General features: G+C 38.9%; 1 protein-coding gene across 5 annotated transcripts in view; it reads left to right on the top strand.

Moving 5' to 3' along the window:
- NRG3 (neuregulin 3) overlaps nt 1-22852 on the top strand; it is a 1123251-nt gene that overhangs the window by 351543 nt on the left and 748856 nt on the right. The window lies entirely within an intron of this gene.

Here is a 22852-nt window from a genome sequence, read left to right as displayed (position 1 = left end):
TGAGCTGTGATTGTAAGTAAAATTTATATTTCTTTTCTTTTAGGTACTATAACTATATCATCATACAGACAAGGAGATAAATTGCTACACAGGATTAAATGATATTTTCAAGGATAGCATTTAATGGAAATTTCCACTTGAGGAAAAGATCTGCCTGGAAATTTATGTTAGACTGTTTCTTTTTTAGTGTTACTTATGATGCTATTTTTTTCTGAATCAGTTCAAGGAGATTAATAGTCAAAAAAGAAGGTGTGCAGATGGTTGCTTACTGAGATCTGAGAAGGAAATTTGGAATCCTATGTTCTTTTCATCATCACCAGGAATTTTACCTAAAAGCCTAGAAAGAAACCATTGTGATTTTTTTCCAATGTCCTATAACCCTTTCCTATGGCTTGGACAGAGTGACAATAGCATTCATACTGTTCAACTGCAAGAGAACCCAATTTTGGCTGTTTTATCTGAAGCTCAGATAATTTCAGATCTCTTTGAAAAGATTATTACCTTAATCTACCTGTTAAATTCTTCATTGCACTTAAGAGAACCATAGCATCAACTCAGTAGAATGTAAGATCTAGAATTTAGAAAGATGGGGTAGTAAGAAAAATGAGCATTGGATTAGAAGTCTGGAGATCCAGGTTCTGGAACTATTTTTGGGCAGTTGACTTCATTTTTTGGAGCGCCATTGCCTAATCAGAAAAATAAAAATGATAAAATAGGTGGTCTTCTCAATCTAAATAATTTTGTTTGTGTCTTCTTCTCTACTTTGAATTTTCAATAGTATTTTGCTTTAGAAGAACTCTATTAGTATGTATAGTGATGTAAAGCAGTGGTCCACAACCTTTTTGGCACCAGGGATGATTTTTTTGGATAACAATTTTTTCACCGGCCAGGGGTACTAAGAGTGAGGGATGGTTTTGGGATGACTCAAGTGCATTACATTTATTGTGCACTTCATTTATATTATTGTTACATTGTAATATACAATGAAATAATTATACAACTCACCATAATGTAGAATCAGTGGGAACCTTGAGCTTGTGTTTCTGCAACTAGACTGTTCCATCTGTGGGGGATGGGAGGCAGTGAGAGTTTATCAGGCACTAGGGTCTCACAAGGAAAGCATAATCTAGATTCCTGGTATGTGCACTTCACAACAGGGTTTGCAGTCCTATGAGAATCTAATGTGGTGGCTCATCTAACAGGAGACAGAGCTCCTGTGGCAATGCAAGCAATGGGGAATGGCTGTAAATACACATGAAGCTTTGCTCACCTCCTGCTGTGTAGCCTGGTTCCTAACAGGCCAAAGACCGATATAGGTCCATGGCCCAGGGGTTAGGGACCCCTGATATAAAGGACTTACATATGTTGGTGAAAAGAGCAGTTGCAGAAAAAGTTCTACACACATGGGTTTGAATCTTGGACTTATTCTTAGGGACAGTATCATCTGGACTGGATTATTCTGCCTGAGATTCACCTTCCACAAATATAAAAATAGAAACATGGTACTTAGCTTTTAATAGTTTTTAAAAATTGCAAATAATATAAATAAAGTACCTGACATAATAAAAACATTCAATTAATAGCAGCTGTTATTTTTGAGATGTTTTCTAACTTAAGAAGTAGGACATGAATTTAACCACACAAAAATTCTTATTTTTGAGAAGCTGGAATGAGGAAAATCTGAAAAATATTAGAAATTATTAATAAAATTATCCTTTGATCAGCTGTTTATTTAAGCATTCCCTAATTTGCCCTGCTCTTGGGTAAGTTAGAATGTGTTTATCTATCTTACTATACACTTTGAAAAATCTGGGCAAATGCCAGTGATTGTAGCATTAGCCTGATTTTTTCCCATCTTCTGCTTGTTTTTGAATTAACATATATTGTGAAACACTTGGGCATTTATTCCTCAGGAAAGTATGACATATGAAGGAGAACTAGAGGATAAGATCTTGTGATAATAAATTTTTGAGGTTAGTGCCCCTGTGTCCTTTCAGTTTTCATATATAACTACTTACTCTGTGGAGTCTACACTTGTATGTAAAAGGCAGTTTCTGTGTTAATTGGTTTATGTTTAAAAGAAAATACTTGGGGCAGTGACCATCTTCCTTTTCTAAAGATAGTGAGACTAGATCATTCTCAGACTGGCCCATTTTGCTTTCACATTCTGCAAAATGCCCAGTATGCCCCATTTTCATGCTTTAGTAATCATTCTGGCTTTGACGTGCATTTCTTGAGGGTGTTATAACATGTTTTTGAATTTTCTCCAGGAAGCACTCTGATGATGTGATGAATAATTTAGCTGGATAACTATTTACTAAAGAGAAAACATGAATGATGAAAAATCTAAACAAACTTTTTTCCCGGAGATAAATAACGAGGGCACCTACTTGTTTGGCAAATGGTATAATTACTGCCTTCCTGGTTACCAGTGAAATCTGGGATATGCTAATGCTTTAGCATTAACAACTGAACATAAATCTCAATAATTGAAGTCTGACCAAAAGAGGGGTTAAGTATCTCTAAGAGGTCAGACACAGTTATAGCAGAAAAAAAGAAAGAGATGTTATCTTACTCTGAATCACAAGATGGCATGTTTTACTTTTTTAAAAGGATTTTTTTCAGAGAGCAAGGAGTGTGGTGGCACTGAGTCTGAGTATGAATGCTGGCCCACCTGCTAGGTGAATGGCCTTGGGCAAGGAAGTACACCTCTCAGCCTGTATTTCCGCTTCTCTAATATAGGATTACAGCCTCTGCCTTGGCTACATAAGAGAACTGTTATAAGGTATGCTAAAATTGTAGCTGAGAAAACCTGCCGTAAGCTATAAAGGACTAGGAAATGTCAGAAATGATTATAATGCTGTTGGCCCACCAGCTGCAGAAATTAAAAGGAGGCTGAGGATTTGATGTTGCCCTTGGAAGTGAGGGGAAACATTGCTTATGGTGTTGTTCTCCTCAGCAAAGCTGGTCTAACATGTCTGCTCAATCCAGTGAATATATTTCAGCATGTGTCATGTCTGATGGATCTTATGAAGGGCTGTCTATACAGATGTTAGGGTATGTCTTAGTATAATTTGGGCTTATAACAAAGTGCCATAGAGTGGGTAGCTCATAACAAATAAATTTATTTTTCACAGTACTGGGGGCTGGGAAATTAGAGACCAAGGACCCAGCATGGTCGGTTTCTGGTGCAGGCTCTCTTCTGGGCTGCAGATGGCCACCTTCGCACTGTATCCCCTCTTGGAAAGAGAATAAGAGAACTCTTGGAGGTTCCTTTTATAAGGGCACTAATTCTGTGTATGTGAGCTATTCTCTGATTACATAATTACCTCCCAGAAGCCCTGCCTTCTTATGCCATCTTTTGGGGTTTGGAATTTCAACATATGAGTTTTGGAGGGACAGAAACCTTCATCCATTACGAAGTCTGAGTTGTTTTATGATCTTCCAGCTACAAAAATCTAATATTTGATACAAATTCACCCAGAAAAAACATTATAATATAGGTATCTGTCTCATTCTAAAAATGGGAATTTATTATGCTTAAACCAAACCTTCAGATGAATCCTTGAAAATTCGGACCTGAATCGTAATGCAGCCCTCTAGGGTACTTACCACTTGGATATTTCTAGTAACTGATAATGAGCTTTGAGACTGCCCATTCAAATATATTCATATACTTGTTCAAATAATCAAATGTTTCCTCTTCCCTCACTATTTACTGCCAACCTTCTCTGCAAAGCTGATTTTCCTTGATAACTAGCAGTAACAATGACAATAATAGTAGCAGTAGTAACAGCAAAGCTATCATTTATTTAGCTCCATCAGAATTTCACATACTCTTATTTCCGATTTTATTATTTTTTTCCCATGAAAATCCGAACAGAATTATCTTTATCCAATGGCCTATCTTTCTTATTACTCATCCACTCTTAACTGCTTGCAATGTATTTCTCTACCCCTGCTCTAAAACTACTGACCTAACAGGCACCAGGGAATTCCTTTTAGTCAATTCACTAGCTGTTTCAAAATTCTAATCTGCTTTGACTTTTCTGTACCATTTAACTCTATGTAATAATTTCTTTCTTTTTGAAATCCTCCACACTGTGACATGTCACCTTACTATCTTTGTGAGAGCTTCTTGGTCTCCTCTGTTTACGTCCTCTGTTCCCAGTCCCTATGTGTAAATTCTGCCCCCTCCATCCCCACTGCGACTTCTCAGTTTTAGGCCGTTATCATTTCTCACTAAGATGTTGAACTGGTTCCTCTGTGAGAGAGCAGAGTGGAGACTTGAAGCAAGTGTCTGCCTGCCTTCCCGGTCCATGACCTCTCTCTGACCTTCCATGCTGGGTGACCATCTGCACATGAAGTTGGTTTTAGCTTTCTTATTGGTAAAGTGAGGATAATAACAGTATTTATTTTCTAAATGAATGGGAGTGGTCAATATGTTACTACATGCAAAAATGCTTAAAATAATTCCTGGCCCTCAGTAAGTGCAATATAAGTGCTACCATTACTGTCTTTGTTTTAATATTGGTTATGATCATCATCATTTTAAGTGGTTTCCCTGCTGTTGGATCACTCGCTTCTAGTGCATTCTGAACACAGCAGTCAAATTATTCTAAAACAAAGCTTAGTTTATGTTACTAAGCTGTTTCATATTAATATTTGCATTATATGTTCCCTAACAATTTTAATCAGGCCCTCAATAGTCCCAGTTTGCATTTCCTGGCTTGTCTACAAGTCTCGGTATAATATTCAGTACTGATGTCTCCTTTCCCCACCGTTCTTTCCTTACTTTCTAGAATTGTGCTTTCTTTCCACCTCCATTAAAATCCTATCTGCCATACATAAGACCTAGAACAAAGGCTACCAGACCCTTGATGGCCTTTAGTAATCCTCTATGATCAAGCATCAATCTATCCTCTCTGAAACCATTAAGGAAAGGTCTTTATTTTAGGCCTCTTTGGGCCCCATATCTCTCTATCTGGTAATTTAGTTATTTATGTACATGTTGTTATCTTTTCTTCTAGATTATAAACTCCTTGGGGAAAAGCTTTTGCCTTTATATGGCCTTCCAGCTCCCAGTCCAGGACATTGTGTTATACCCGAGCAAGTTTAAACAGAAGCGCCATGCTCGTGAGTTTGTTGAGAGTCCGCTTTAATGCCAGGATACAAGATTCAGCTAGAGCTCAAACCTCTCAGCCCAGAACCAAGGGTGGTCAACATTTTTATATCACTTTAGGGTCAGGGGGCAGTAAGCAGATTATTACAGAAGCAGAAGGAGCAGGTTAGGGGAAGGTGCGGGATGCCAAACAACAAAATCCTATTTAAAGTTGTTTTTCACTCAGGATGTGGGGTAGGCAGTTATACAGTTGCAGGTACAGGATGTATGGGCCAGTGGGCCCTGTTTCTCAGAAAATTGTTTACAAAGATGCCAGGTGTCTCAGACTACAAAGTTCTCAGAACAGAATGTCCTACATAGCTCGGGGTAGGTAAAATGGAGTTGGCAGGATTGCTTAAAATGTATTCACTACAGCCAAGCCAGGGTATTTTGATTGCATCCAGTAGACAGATGTTCAATGGAGGGCTATGGAATTCATGTTGATTTCCACGTGAGAATAGAGCTGGATATTTACTTCCTTTCTTGCTGTGCTTGCTAAGCAGACTCATTTGCATAGGCCACTACCCCAGTGGGTCCACAGAAATGGAGGGTACTTATGGAGATTATTTTCCCACCCCTGCCCCCATCTTTTGGGATTTAGATATTATTTATACACTGAAAAGTTCAGCTCTTGGCTTGTAGTAGCAAATACTGTTGGATATTTGTTGAATGAAAAAGAAAATAAATAGTAAACATTTGCTGAGTGAGAAAGAAAAAATAAATAATGAATAACCACACCCTGACCCACTTGTCTGCCAGAAGTGGGAAAAAGTTGTAAGCGAGCATTTTCTGGAGGAAAAACACACAACCCACACTCGCTTCTGAATAGTGTGGGAAACATAGATTGAGTCTGAAATTGAGAGGCATGCTTATGTTTACTAAGCATACGGAGCAGCAGTATCAGAGCACTACTGGCTTTAGCAATACATTCTTTCATCTTTTCAAAAGCAACTTTTTCTGTCACATTTGGCTTAGGTTAAGATTCAAATCAATTTACCCTTCACTTGATTCATTTTTATCAGAGTAGTAACCTTATCAGCAATGCAGTTTGCTCTCAAAAACATTGGCTGCAGAAATGAATGAGGCCCTCTAAGCCCAATGTGACTATAAACGCCATAGGGATGGTAAAAAATGGTCTCAGGTGACCAGTCAGAATAAGTACTTCCTCTCCAGAGGTCCTGGGCTATTATCCCCCAGAGCCACACAGTGAATGAAGCTTAACTCCTCTTCAGGAGGTGGCATTTATCTCATGACATTTGACTCTTTAATAGATTACAAAAACAACTCAGGAAATAAAATTTCGGGAGTTGAAACAAGTATTCACTAAAGACAGAACAACTAAAATATGACACAAATATTGTGGATCAATGTATCAGTATTGAAGGTTTTTTAAAAAACATTTGTTTACCTTTTATTTTTTTGCTAGACTTTTCTTGGGATGTATTTAGGTATGAAGGCAGAGTAGATATAAGGAGTATACACTTTGGGAGGCCAAGGCAGGTGGATTGCATGAGATCAGGAGTTTAAGACCAGCCTGGTCAACATGGTGAAACCCTGTCTCTACCAAAAATACAAAAAAGTCAGCTGAGCATGGTGGTAGGTGCCTGTAATCCCAGTTACTCGGGAGGCTGAGGCAGGAGAATTGCATGAAGCCAGGAGGCAGAGGTTGCAGTGAGCCAAGATCATGCTATTGCACTCCAGCATGGGCAACAAGAACAAAACTCCATCTCAAAAATAAAAGTAGTATAACTTCTGCTGAGATATCATGACCACATTGGCCTTGATCCCTACTTCCAGGAAGCCTTGCTTGACTGTCTAAGATTGAATTTCATAACATTTTATGAGACCCTGCTAATTCCTGTCCTTGCAAGCATAAGCAGTGATCATTTAATTGTCCAAACTCCCCATCGACATCACAAGACACTGCAATTATCACAACTACCCAGCTCCTTGCCTGGTGTCTGGCTCTAGTCTACATTTACTTAATGCTGTATTAAAAGAAGTAAAACCAAGGCATGAGTCTGATGCTGCAGCTCAGAGGCCTCAATCAGACAGATGCCAGGTTGCATTTGACCGGCAGTCTTGTGTATTTGACTGACAACTTTCTGGCTCACAAATATTTTAGAACAACAGATAGTGAATGAGTCACCAATACATAAAAATTGAGAGACTTTACACAAATCTAAATTCCCAATGACCTCTTGAAATACCTGAACATCTGATGACATTGGATCTAGATTGCTACAAAAACCTGGAGAAGAATTTCATGGCTATGAATAGTGAAAATATTCTCCACTCTATCCTATTCCCCCTGGCGCTTAAAGCTTCCTTAGTTCTCACCTCTAACAACCCACTGGGTCTACAGGTATTGGGAGCTGTTCCTTCTCTTCCTGTTTATGCCATTAGAGGGATGACCTCAAGCTTCTCCGCCCTCTCTTCCCTCTGACTCTTCCTCTGTATTAAAAGAGCATGAATCTTGCTTCCTAAGAAGGATCTTATCCTCCAAAGCTGCTGTCCTGCAGAGCAACAGGAAGCTCCTCATCTGCAGTGGTCCTGCAGGTACAGGGGAGGCTTTTCATGCAGGCCTGACTCCACCAGGGAGTGATCACAATTGGGATTCTCTCACTGACTGCCTGGCTTCAGTGCTGCACTCTCCTGCCTTGAGCCGCTCCCTGATTCTGACCACAGTCTTGTCACCTGCTTGGCCTGAGAAGCATGAAGGTGGTAGATCCTGGCGCTGCTCCTGACCACCCAGCAGAGAACACTTTGATTTTTTTATAAGTAGAAATTGATCAGTGTGGGATTTAGAGATTTTCAAAGGTGTCTTTGTTTAAATCGAGACTTAGGCAAGGTAGGGATCTTCATTAAAAAACACCATGTGGTCACCAGTGTTAATGAGGCGGATCAGAGCAACCTTGACACTAAATAAAGGCCAATTAACTCCAATCATTGCAGGCGTGGGTGCTTTCTAGCAGTACAACCTCCCTGTGGGGAGTTTCTTAGCCTGACATCCCTCCGGCAGAGGTAAGGCGGACTGGCTCCAGAAGAAGGCTTCTGAGCAATGGTGGTGGGGTGAGGGGCACTGCTTCTCCCCACCACATGCTTATCGGGGGGCTTGTGACTCCTCCTGGATGCCACTGCCCCCACCCAGCCTGCCCTGCATGGTGCTGTGGACAGAGAAGCAAGACTGAGAGACTGAGGTCTCCTGTGGGCTCCCAACCAGCTCAGGAGCCATGCACAGAGATTCAGATTCTCAAGACACCTTTTCTCTATCCATTTAATAAATTGCCTCACAGAGAGGATCACTGAGTTCTTGCTGAAAAGTTATGTAAAGCCATGAATGAAGACAAATGATTTCAATACAAACATTGCTCAATTGAGTATAATTTTTTTTGTTTTTACTTCATGTTTGTTTTAGTGATAAAAAGAGCCAGTGCTGATACAAACTTCACCTTGTACCAAATACTGGTCTAAGAACTTTACCTACATTGGTTCAGTTGTCTTCACAAATCCTCTATGATATGGATACTATTATTAACCCCATTTGTACATGGGAAAACAGAGGCATTGGAAAGATTCATTTCTCTGCTAGGTACTTTCCATGCCAACTTCTATGTGATTCTCATAAAAACCTTTTTGTAATGAGTATTTTTAGCACCATATTACAAATGAGGACACTGAGATTCAGAAAATTTTTGTGTTATCTGGTATAGTATTGTTCCTAATAATATTAATAAAAGGAGGATATAGATTCACTTTTTTCTTTTCTATTCCAAAGTATGGTGTTATAGAATAACTAACTGCCTAGGCTGAAGGATTTAAAATTTTTCCTTAAGATTTATCTATGAGCCCTCAGTTTTTCCATTCAAGGTTTCAGGAATGGAGAGTATAATAAGGACCAAAAAACTAACAAAAGTCTTAAAATAGTGGGTACAGAATAGTGTCTGTGGCTCCAGCTTGCTCCATTGAGTTTCATACCTGGTTGTATTACTTTCTCATTTCTTTCAGCCACTAAGCCCTGGATGTTCCTCCTCATTCATTAAAGACTAGAACATTGCCCAAAGCCTTCTTCTCTACTGCAACTACTGTCATTAGCATAACAGACTTCAGCATCCACAGATCCACTTCATCCAACATCCTGATCTCTCATTCCCTTCATCTCCTCATCTCTAGCCACCTTCTTCAGTTCATCTAAGCCACACACTTTATCATAATGTCTTAGAATCTTCCAACACCAACAACTACATCAGCTCTAATGTTCCATGTTAAAATGCTCCATTTGTTTATCAAACACCCTCTCTTACTATCTAGTTAGTTCAAATACCTCCCATATTTTTTGACCTCACCAAACTCTCAATTTCCCCGAACACTTAGCTCCCTGGGAGCATCACTTTTCTTTCACTCCTGCCTGGATCCCATGATGCCATTGTTAGTTGCTCTCTTCCTAATTCAGATCCACAAGATGAACCTTCCTATCAACTTGCTCCACAGTGCCAACAAAAAAATTGTAGTAATCACACAATGGTGGATCTTGGCTGTATGGTTCATGACGTATATTCTGGTCATTTCTAACTGAGCTGTCAGCCCTGCTCAACAACCTCACTAATTTTTCTTTCAAGCTTACTCTCCCGCCTATTGTGCTATCTTATAAATAGCTCTTCTCCAATCCACTACTTTTCATTCTAACTTCAAACACACTGGACTCAGCCACCATCATCTTACTCAAATGCCCAAATATTTTTCTAATCAGTCTTCTTCAACTCAGTCTTGCCCCTTTCCTATTTATTCACCATACATAAGTCAACATAAGAACCTAGATTTTATTATTTAATTCTCCTGCTTTACAACTTTAGTGCCATTTCATAACTAATAAGATAAAATAAAAAATTCTTACCTTGGTTATCCTACAAGTATTGCATCATCTTGGCTGTGCCTAAGCCTCACAATTTTTGCATACAATAATCCACCCCTTTACACTGTACTTTCATGATCATATTTTATTTCTTAGTTTCTTGAACATGCCATGCTTCTTTCCAATTGAGTGTATTTTGCATTTGTTACTTGTACACTTTTCTGTCTCTGAAAAGCAGCCCCCATTCATTGCCCAGCTTTCACTATTTCAAGATCTCAACTTAAATATCACATTCACAGTTCTTCATGAAGCTCCCTGTACCCCTGTCTATGTGAGTCAGTGCTCCTCTCATTCACTCTCACAGTGCTGGGTACTTTTCCTTTAAAGGAGCAACCATTTTTAGAATATTTATGTATGTATTTACATTTTAAAATTCTATCTTAATAAAAATTAGATTGCAAGATTAAAAATGGAAGGTTCCAGATATGCCAGGATCTACTACAGTGCCTGAAACTTGAGGAACATCTTATAAACATTTACTTCACTGTTGCATAAACTAGAATTGATACATTGGACTTGGTGTTGACCTCCTGAATCCTAATTACCTGAGTGGTACAATAGGGGCACAATACTCCTGAGAACTGTGATCAGGTTGCAGCATAACAATGGGTAGAATTCACAATTTGGCAATTCTAAGATGCTATGCCAATCACCAAAACTGATGACCTCAGTAACAATGAGCATACCAAGTGCCCAGGTTTTGGTTTGTAATACCATTCACCAATTAAAGCATCTTGGTTTCCTTGGCAACATGGATGATTCTAGGGTTAAAGTAAGAAATACTTATTAACCTCTATGAACCTGGAGCATCTTATACTGCTGGAAAGCAAGAAATTGCTAAAAACAAAACAAATAAACACTATCAAAAAAAAGGAAAGAAACCCCAAAAATTCACACTGATTGGTAGATGTCAAAAAGACATAGTAACAATGAGCCAACAAAAGCACTTCAGGTGGCCAAAGCTGAAAAAATTTGAGCAACAAAATAAATAAAGCAGTTTTGGATTATAATTGAAAGTATAAGGTGAATGCTGATGAGACCATGCAGATATAAATAATTGAATAAATACATAAATGAGAAAAAGAGACCAATTAGCAATGCAGAAGAATTTCCAATAATTATGGAGGTATTCAACCCTTGAGGTGTTGGCTGTGCATAGTGACCTTGTTTCTTCCTTCCTGAATAGTACACATGGAAAGAAGGAACAGGAGAGAGATCCAAGATGGCTGATTAGCAGCAGCTCAGGATTGTAGCTCCCAGTGAAAGCGCAGAGAGTGAGTGGACATCACACTTCCAGATGAATTTTTGTTGTCCACAGACCGGGAGATTCCCAGCGGAGGAGCCCCATGAGTCACCAGTTCTACTCTTTTGGCTGGCGTGGCTGTTTTGCTGGCACCCCGGTGCAGCAATTCTCAGTGCAGAGTATATGGGACTGGGTGCCCTTTTAGTTGGCGTTTGGAGCTCCAGGAAGGCAGAGTCACCCATTCAGCTGACTGAAAGGGGGACTGAAGTGGGAGCCAGACCGGGAGATTCCTGGGCAGAGGAGTGTCACGAATCTCAATGCCGCTCTTTCAGCCGGCGCAGTGCCCCCACAAAAAAACAGCAACTGAAGGCGCTAAAGATTGAGAGTTTCACAGTGAGTGCAGCTGAACCCGGGAAGGTCTAGCTCTGTGCAGGAGGGGCATCCACTGAAGGAAAATTAGGAAACAGAAAAAACTTCATCACCACCAAGCTGGACATCCACTCAGAGACCCAGTCTTAAAGTCAGAAATTACAAAGATGACAGGTGGGTAAATCCACAAAGATGGGAAGAAACCAGTGCAAAAAGTCTGAAAATACCCGAAATCAGTGTCTCTCCTCCTACTGGGGATCGCAGCTCCTCATCATCAACAGAACAAGGCCTGATGGAGAATGAGTGTGATGAATTGACAGAATCAGGCTTCCAAAGGTGGATAATAAGAAACTTCTGTGAGCTAAAAGAACATGTTCTCGCCCAATGCAAAGAAACTAAGAACCTTGAAAAAAGGTTTGATGAAATGCTAACAAGATTAGATAATTTAGATAGGAATGTAAGTGAATTAATAGAGCTGAAAAACACAATATGAGAACTTCGCCAAGTGTGCACAAGTTTTAACAGTCAAATTGATCAAGCAGAAGAAAGGATATCAGAGGTCGAAGACCAACTTAATGAAATAAAATGAGAGGATGAGGTTAGAGAAAAAAGGCTAAAAAGGAATGAGCAAAGTCTCCAAGAAATATGGGACTATGTGAAAAGACCTAATCTACATTTGATAGGTATACCTGAATGTGATGAAGAGAATGAATCCAAGCTGGAAAATACTCTTCAGGATATTATCCAGGAAAACTTTCCCAACCTAGCAAGGCAGGACAATACTCAACTCCAGGTAATACAGGGAACACCACAAAGATATTCCTCAAGTAGAGCAACCCCAAGGCACATTATCGTTAGATTCACCAGGGTTGAAATGAAGGAGAAAATACTAAGGGCAGCCAGAGAAAAAGGTCAGGTTACCCACAAAGGGAAGCCTATCAGACTCACAGCAGAAACCCTATAAGCCAGAAGAGAGTGGGGGCCAATATTCAATATCCTTAAAGAAAAGAACTTTCAACCCAGAATTTCATATCCAGCCAAACTAAGCTTCATAAGTGAAGGAAAAATAAATTTTTTTGTGAACAAGCAAATACTCAGAGATTTCATCACCACGAGGCCTGCTTTACAAGAGTTTCTGAAAGAAGCATTACACATAGAAAAGAACAACTAGTATCAGCCATTCCAAAAACATACCGAAAGGTAAAGAGCATCACCGTAATGAAGAATTACATCAACTAATGGGCAAAACAGCCAGCCAGCACTAAATGGCAGTATTAAATCCATATATATCAATATCAATCCCAAATTTAAATGGACAAAATGCCCCAATCAAAAGACACAGACAGGCAAATTGGATAAAAAGCCAAAACCCACTGGTATGCTGCATCCAGACCCATCTCACATGCAAGGATACACAAACACTCAATACAAAGGGATGGAGGAAGATTTACCAACCAAATGGACAGCAAAAAAAAAAAAAAAAAAAAGGAGTTGCAATTCTCATCTCTGATAAAATAGACTTTAAAGCAACAAAGACCAAAAGAGACAAAGAAGGACATTACATAATGGTAAAAGGATCAATGCAACAAGAAGAGCTAACAATCCTAAATATATATGTACCCAATACAGGAGCACCCAGATACATAAGGCAAGTTCTTAATGACTTACAAAGAGACTTAGACTTCCACACAATAATAGTGGGAGACTTTAACACTACATTGTCAATATTAGGCAGATCAACGAGACACAGAATTGTCAAGGATATCCAGGACTTGAACTCAGACCAGAAATAGCTAAACTTAATAAACATTTACAGAACTCTCCACCCCAAATCCACAAAACATACATTTTTCTCAGTATCACATCATACCTATTCTAATAGTGACCACAAAATTGGAAGTAAATCACTCCTCAGCAATTGCATAGCATTTCACATCCTTAAATGAAATATTGGCTGGCTATTTGTTTGTTATTTTCCTCCCTTATTCCTTCCTGTCTCCATTGTTAAGCACATTTATTGGCATAAAAGAAATTTTCAGCACCCATTTTTAGACTGCATTCTAGCCTGGGCAATATAGCAAGATTCCCATTCTCTCTCCCTCTTTCTTTCTCTCTTTTATTCTTTTTCTTTCTCTCTCTTTTTCTTCTTTCTTTTTCTTCCTTTCTTTCTTTTTTCTAAAGAAAAAAAGAAAGGAGGAATAAAGAATAACTAAATGGTAGGAAAATCTGACAAACACTACCCCAGCCAGATAATCAATGTCAATATTCACAATCATAAGTCATGCTGATATTATGTACCTTTGATAGAATACATCCTTTAATAGGATGTGATGGAAAAGGACACTTTACATACGTAGCTTTCCTTCTTGAAACCCAAAAATCCAATGTAACTATGAGAAAAGCAACAGACAAATTCAAATAATGGGCCATCCTATTAAACACCTGAACCAAAACTCCTTAAAACCATCAAGATCATTATCATCACAGACAAGCAAATTCTGATAAATTGCCAAGAGGGGGCTAAGGAAACATGACAGCAGAATAAAACGTGGTATCCTGGAAGGGATGCTGGAATGGAAAAGGGTATTGGATAAAAATGAAGGAAGTCTGAATAGACTATGGACTTTAGCTGATAATTTCCTATCAATATTATTTCATATTAATGTAGGAGGTAATATAATTTTATCTTACTTTATGGTGGAAATAATAGCAGAAACTAGGTGTGGAGCATAATGAAAACTTCCATACCGATTTCTTGATTTTTCTGTAAATTTTTTTTTTTTTTTTTTGAGATGGAGTCTTGCTCTGTTGTCCAGGCTAGAATTCAGTGTCATGTCTCCACTCACTGCAACCTCTGCCTCCCGAGTTCAAGCAATTCTCCTGCCTCAGTCTCCCAAGTAGCTGGGATTACAGGCATGCACCACCACACCTGGCTAATTTTTGTATTTTTAGTAGAGATGGGGTTTTATTATGTCATCCAGGATGGTCTCAAACTCCTGACCCCAGGTGATCTCCCCGCCTCAGCCTCCCAATGCTGGATTCACAGGCGTGAGCCACTGCAACTGGCCAATTTTTTTGTAAATCTGACACTTTTCTAAACACGAAGTCTACTTTAGAAATACTATACTGCATCATCATCATCATCCTCATCATCCACTTGTTGTGGTCTTAAAAATACTCAGATGTATCTACCTTCTTTCCCCAAAATCAGTGTCATTGTTGTGCTTTTAATGTATGTTAGTTTGAATGCTTTATATGCCATAGAGTGCTGCACAAAATGAGGATGATCTTTCCTCTATGACTCACTACCCTCTTAAGGTGTCACGCTGGGCTGGATGTTCTCAAGTATCTCTGGTCTTCAGTCCTCCTTCCTGTCCGAGGCACTGGCCTGCACTCTGTCTTTCTCTGCCTCTGTGTTTGCTCACACTCTAGCTGTCTATCCTGCTGCTCTGCCTCTCTTCCTGTTCTTGTGGGATAACTGCGGCAATAAATTCAGATTTATTTTCCTAATTCTCTTCTGGGAATTTTGAACTGGGGAATATTGATATCTCCTATTTCTGGTTTCTAACTTTACAAAATAAGGATATTCTCCAGATTCACAAGAAATGTGTAGGATAAGCAAGATAATGCATTTGGAACCCTTTAGGCAATAGAAGAAAAAGAACCAGAAATTCAGCAAAATCAATAGCTGAGATCTTACAGAGAAAGAGAAGCAGGGAACGTTATGTCTCTATCTATGATGAGAGGCATGTTTTTCTACTCTCTAGGAAATGACTTCCTGAAAATGATGGCCAGATAAATCAAAGGTCATGGTCCATGGAATTGGCATTTTTCTCAGTTGACAATGTGTAGACGACATGGTTTATAACCAGTACTCCTTCTCATGCCATTTGCTCTGATTTTACAACAGCGAATTCGGCTCCAGTTGTGGACCTGATTACAAGATAGTCTTAAATTATCAAAAGGAGCTAGAAGCTTGGATTGTATGTAAATTTTTAAAATTTATTTTTAAAACTCTGAAAGCCATAATTATTTGAGCGAGAGAGTGGTTCAGTCCAAAAACAATTGTGTATCTCTCTGGAAGGTCTAATGAAAGGAAAACAGGAGAGAGAAAAAAGAAAGGAGAATGGAGAAAAATACCTTTTCTTAATTTTATATATCTAAGTGTTATGAGTTCAGACTGCATTATTGTCCCAAGGGGTTGTAGTGTGTTTTGTAAAAGGCCTTCAATTCATGTTAGTTAAGTGAATAAGTAAAAAGATACATTTAAAATAATTGTAAGGTTTTTTGTAGACATGATTAGCAAACATTTATAAATACGGAGGAAAAAAGTTATTAAGAATTCTAAGCTGAGCACAGTGGCTCATGCCTGTAATCCCAGCACTTAGGGAGGCTGAAGTGGGTGGATCACCTGAGGTCAGGAGTTGGAGACCAGCCTGGCAAACATGGTGAAACCCCATTTCTACAAATATACAAAAATTATCCATGTGGTGGCAGGCACTTGTAATCCCAGCTACTCAGGAGGCTGAGGTTGGAGGATTGCTTGAACCTGGGAAACGAAGGTTGCAGTGAGCCAAGATTGCATCATTGCACTCCTGCCTTTGCAACAGAATGAGAGTCTGTCTCAAAAAATAAAAAAGAAAAAAGAATTCCAACTTTTCCTATGAAATCTATCTAACAAAGTAAAATCACTGTATTTTCTTGCACTTGACTCTGAAAGCACAGTATTAACATGGAATGAATATTTTGGAGTTAGGTATATCCAAGTTTAAATTCCAGCCCTATTACCTGCTAACTACATGGCCTTACATGAGTGGATAACTCTCTTCACCTGAGTTTCTGCATCCTGCATAAATCTCTTGCTAAAATCACACCCTCATCAATTACCAGATACTCTTTGTTTATTTCCCAGATAGTGCCTAACACACAGCCTTAACAGACATCAAGCTTTTGTAGTCATCTCTCTTTGTAACCACTTTGTTGTTTAATAGTTGTCCATATGCAGCAGTGCTGCAGGTGCTGTACCAGAACAAAATTCATCAGTTAAAAAATATTCCAACGTGGTTTATTGACATTCTCAATTATGTTGGTCATGGATGGAATGTTCCTAGGGAATAGATGGTGATAATTGTTGTGCTCAATTATGGACTTATTATTTTAAGGTGTCCTCTGTTTTCCAAGACTCATAATTAGGACCCAACATTTTTATATTTGATCATTTTATTTTTCTGATTGGAGTCCATTATTCTACTGTGAAGGTTTGAAAGAGATAAGGCATACAAATTGGATTTGTATATGATATATACTAAATATACCTTTGAGGAATTAATTTATGAATTCACAAATTAGGCAGGCATCCTTATTGTATCTATCATATGGGTTTTCATTACACAGACCAAATAACAGTCATTGCACAAAGGCCCTAGTGTAGCAGGGCAAATGGTGAAGTTACTTGTTTGATATTAATTCAGGGCTTTGCCCAATAATGCAAAATTGTCCTAATGTTACATTTGGGGAAAAAGATCCACTGAGTGCCAGCATTCAAACAGGTAGTGTGTTAAGCATACGTTTATAGGTTGCCTCGTCTAACAGTTACAACAAACCAAGAGAGGAGTTGTCTGTCCCTCAAAAGTCTAGATGAGGAATGTGAAGGCTGGAGTTGTGAGATGCTGGTCTTATGGCTACATAGCTCCTTTGTGATAGATCCAGGATTTAATGCTGGGTATATTTCACACCAACCACAACGTAGGTCTTCCACTTTGAGGATGATGCATACTTAACTTTACTTGGAACTTGGGAAATTAGAAACAAATGCAGCTGTGGTTTGAAAGATGAGAATTATGCAGATTGGGCCTGAAAGTGATATATCCTCAGGAAACTAATTGCGAAATGGAAGATGAAAGTTGGGTGCTGGGTGCGACAGTCTAGCTGGGATTATTCCAGAGCTCAGACCTATTCTGTGGTCTTATTAATGCAATCCCCATATGAAAGGGAGCTTTTCAGTCATCATTGGTTAATTTCAGACAAGGAAATCATCTGCCATCGATCGAAAATCTAAATGTTCGATTTTACAGAACAGTTGTTATTTTTGTCATTTCAGTTTTCTTCCCATTTAAAACTGAAAATCAATCCATCTCAGGGCCTTTGTGAGTTTTTGGAGATGCACATTACATTTTCTGGTCAAAATTCTTGTCAAATGTTAGCATATCAGTAGTCCTTGGGCCGGAGTCATGAAGAGAAAGAATCCTGGTTTACTCAGTCTAAGAAGATCCAGAAGCACCTGACACCCAGTCTATGCAGAGTAACCTTGAATTCAAAATGTCTATGAAAATTCCAGCACCTACACTCCTCTTTATTAATTATAAATTAAATGGTGCACTAGAGTAATCATCTTGTTAAACACAGCCATAGGCAAATTTAGAAAAAGAAATATTAAGTAAAAAATATAGTGTAATAAAATGGCAGCCAGACAACTAGGATGGAGTTTGCAAACACTGACCACTTCATAACAATGAATCAGGCTGGGTGTGAAGGCTCATGCCTGTAATCCCAGACCTTTGAGAGGCAGAGATGGGAGCATTGCATCAGCCCAGGAGTTTGCATCCAGCCTATGCTGCATAGTAAGACCTCGTATCTAACAAGAATTGTTAAAAAATATTATCAAGGCATGGTGCTGCACACTTATGGTCCCAGCTACTCAGGAGGCTGAGATGGGGGAGGATCACGAGCCTAGGAGTTTAGTTACCATGAGGTATGATTATACCTTTGCACTCTAGCCTGGGTGACAAAAAAAGACCCTGTCTCTATAAAAAATAAAAAATAAAAATATATCAATAAATCAATGTTATTCCGGTTGCAGCAAAGTATTTCCTGTTGCTACAGTGCTACACTTCCTATTCCCTGTCTCACAAAATACACACTGATTTCTAAGGCTGAAAAGTTGCCTAGAGAGGGTTGGTTCATAAATGGATTGCTGTTTCTTTTGATTGTAACAAAAAGCTAATGTCTTCATAGTCAGGATAAAGAGCTTAGTAATTCACCTTGTCTGTATATCTCCTAAAGAAATTAGCAAAATCACTGAGATGGCGTTAGTATTCAGTGCCCTGGCTTTGGTAGAACCTTTAATAGTGATATAAAGAACACATGAGAGACATTTACAATGCCAACAGCAGCTCTTGAGTTGCAAGTGCAGCATTATGGGAGTAGATCAGAGTAGAGTCATGTCTTGGAGCATCAGGAAGGGATTCTTAGAAGTGACATGTCCATTGGATTAAATAGAAGCCTGAGGCATTATATCCCTTCAACTGTTCAGGAAATCTCAGTTATATGTTTAATTAGATGCTGATAAATAACATGACAATGACAGATTGGGTAAAGACAATGAAGGGGTCACCAAGATGTTTACCGTTTATCTTCTAAGCCATGGCATTTGCAGTGGGAATATGTCAGGATCAGATTTCTGGTTTTGAGATCGCTAAAGAAGCAGAGTGAGAATGGATTGGAGTGGTAGCGACTGGTGGCAGAGAGACCATTGTAGTCTTTTCCATTTCACTAAGTAAAATTAGAAAGATGGTAAATTTAAAAAAAGATAACCTCAGCAGAGCTGGAGAAACATGACCCCCCCCATACAGGCAGGACACAATAAATGACTAATAGAACACACTGTATATTTAGGTGCTACATGATGTACAGTCTTTATGTGCTAATGGAATTCTGTGAAGTAAGTGAGCAGACAGTTCTATAGTTAATATGGTTTGGATATTTGTCTCCTCCAAATCTCACACTGAAATGTAATCCTCAATGTTGTGAGTGGGGCCTGGTGGGAGGTGTTTGGATTATGGGGCAGGCTGATCATGAATGGCTTAATACCATCCCTTTTGTGATGAATGAGTTCTCTCTCTGGCAGTTCATGTAAGATCTGGTTGTTTAAAAGAGTTGGAGGACTGATATGGTTTGGCTGTGTCCGCACCCAAAATCTCATCTTGAATTGTAAACCCCATAATCCCTATAATCCCTACGTGTCAAGGGAGACACCAGATGGAAAAAATTGAATCACGAGGGCGGTTTCCCTCATTCTGTTCTCATGATAGTGAATTTGTTCTCATGAGATCCGATGGTTTTATAAGGGGCTCTTCTTCCTTTACTCGTTTACTCTTCCCTCTCCTGCTGCCATATGAATAAGGTTAGTGCCTGCTTCCTCTTCTGCCATGATTGTAAGTTTCCTGAGGTCTCCCCAGCCATGTGGAGCTGTGAGTCAATTAAACCTCTTTCTTTGATAAATTACCCAGTGTTGGATGCTTTTTTATAGCAGTGTGAAAATGGACTAATACGGAGACCTCCCCCTCTCTCTTTCATTCCCTCTTTCACCATGTGATGCACCTGCTCCGCTTTTGCCTTCTTGAGGCCCTCACCAGGAGCAAATGCTGGAGCCATGATTGGAAAGCCTGCAGAACCATGAGCAAACTAAACCTCTTTTCTTTATAATTGACCCAGCCTCATGTATTTCTTCATAGCTATGCAAGAATGGACTTATACAGTAGTCATCAAAGTAAAGATGAGATTTGGGTTGACCATTGAAAGGGGAGGAGGGAATAGCATAAATTGTGTCACAGACAAGGATTGGTTGGTAGGTCACAAGAGTAGTGACAATCCTGACATGCCCATGTTTTCTGCTTTGATTTGGGACCTTAAATTATTCAGCCCTACTCTGGCAAAAATGGCTGCATCCAGGAAAAAGAGATTCTGTCTGACATTTGGTATCTAGAGAGATTTGGCTCTATGACTTGTTTTACCAACTTAGAAATACACTAATTTCGTTCTCACAATATTTTCTTAGCTCTTGCATTCTGGCTATTCCTAATTTCACCTGAACAAATGAGAAATTTAGTCACTACCTTGTATCTGAGTCACAGCACCAAAAAAAAAAAAAGAAAGAAAGAAATGTAGTCACTACCAACATTAGCACTGCTCTGCTCTCAGGGTTCAGTGTTTGCACCAAACAATGCATTAGGCAATAATCAGCTCTGCTTTACACAGCATCTGTGAACTCCTTACTTGATACTGTTTGTTTTTAACAAATATGATGTCACAGGTCACGGGTGGGGTATTCTGATAAGTGACACTAGAGGGGAGTATTTACTGACTGCTGGGCACAGTGTGCCTTCTATAGGTGGTCTGCTTTTTCCTTTTCAGGAACCTCATGAGGAAGGTTTCAATGGCCATTTTTGTGTATGTAAATAGGGGCTCGGAGAGTTAAAACAACTTGCCGGAAGTCTTCACCTAGAACTGTGCTGATTAAGAATATTAGCACTAACCTAATTGTTATCTGGAATGCTGGTTACAGTTAAAAGTTTATAGTTGAGGATAGGAAGGACTAAAGATTGGAGTCTTATCCAAGATCATTAACACCAGTTAGGTCCTGCATCCTCCCTTACCTGCTTTGTATAAAATATAAAATAAAATAAAATTTAAAAGTGATGCTAGAACAATGTTTGTCTTGTTAATGCCTGTAAGATGGTTTCCAGAAGGATGAGTCTGGGGATTTGTCAAAGTAATTAAGAACCTGCAGTAACAGGAGGTGAGTGTACATCAGTGGGAATGAAACACAGGGATGGCTGACAGAAGAAAATACAAGAAAAAAACAGATACAAATAGAGAGAAATTGCTGAATTCAGCTTGAATTACTCAAGGGATGGGCAAGAGAAGGTAGACAAGGCTGAGGTTTTTGTCACTAAACCCCCAAAGTTCGTGCACTCTGAATGAGATTTGGAGGATTTTAAAACCTTTTATTTTAAGTTTTCTGTTGAACATTTTTATCCTCCAAATCATTTTCTTCCAGTGTGCTAAGATTATAGCCTTTAGCTAATGGTTTTCTCTCTAAGTTATGCTCCTACCATTTATAAGCATTAATTTTGCTGAACTGTATAGTAAAATGTTCAAAATATCATTTGGCAGAGCATTTTACTCTGACTACTCAAGAATAACCTATAATCTTTTCTTTTTATACTATATACACACACACACTCATACACACACATACACACTTACACCTGTTTTTCCCGGCTTTATGTCTTTACCTAAAATTGTATACATTTTTCCATGGTCAAGATGTATAATTTAACCTTCCCTTCTCCAAGCGATGACATGTAGCCCATATATTCTAACAAGAAACTCCAAAAGCAATAGTATTCACAAGCCAAATACAGATAACACCGAACTATTTGGCTAAATAAAGGTGACGCATCCATTAGCAAAAGTTGTTGCTTTCAAAGTGATGGTTTACATTTAAAATCCAATTTAAAGTTAAAGTTAGGATATACTCATGATTTGCACATAGGGAGGAGGAGAATATATGAATCAAAATTAACTCAGAGGGGCTTTGTTTATTTGTATTTTCTTATTTTGTTTTTCCTGGGCGAGTCGGTAAATCATCTTCCCAGATCTGATGACTCTGATGCTTACTGGGCAACCAAGAGGAAATGTCACATAGGCATTGTATATGTGAGTCTGGAGCTCAGGGGAGAAATAGGAGCTGGAGTTAAAAAAAATAGAGCCTTTATTAGTTCATTCTCACATTGCTAAAGAAAAGACATACTGGAGGCTTGGTAATTTAGAAAGGAAAGAGGTTTAATTGACTCACTGTTCCATTGGTGAGAAACCTCAGGAAATTTACAATCATGGCCAAAGGCACTCATCACAGGGTGGCAGGAGAGAGAATGAGCACTGAGGGAAGGGGGAACCCCCTTATAAAACCATTAGATCTGGTAGGAACTCACTGGTTATCATGAGAACAGCCTGGGGGAAACCACCCTAATGATTCAATTATCTTGGCCATGATTCAATTATCGTGGTCATGATTTAATTATCTCCACCTGGTCCTGCCCTTGACAAGTGGGGATTATTACAATTCAGTGTGAAAGTTGGGTGGGGACACAAAGTGAAACCATATTAGCCTTTTTGTGGAAATATTATTTAAACCCAGAGACTAGATAAGCTCACCAAAGGCATATGTATACACAGAGTAAAGCAATAAAAGAATGACTGAACTTTGAGGCACATCATCTTTAAAAGTCAGGAAAAGGAAGGTCTAAAAATGTTGCCAGTGAAGGAGCAGGGAAAGAAGCCATGGGGGAGAGAAATCAGAAAAGGAGGACATACTAATGGCCAA

Source organism: Callithrix jacchus, chromosome 12 (genome assembly GCF_049354715.1).
Source record: "Callithrix jacchus isolate 240 chromosome 12, calJac240_pri, whole genome shotgun sequence".
NCBI lineage: Eukaryota > Metazoa > Chordata > Mammalia > Primates > Cebidae > Callithrix > Callithrix jacchus.
This window is presented reverse-complemented; position numbering and strand designations above follow the sequence as displayed.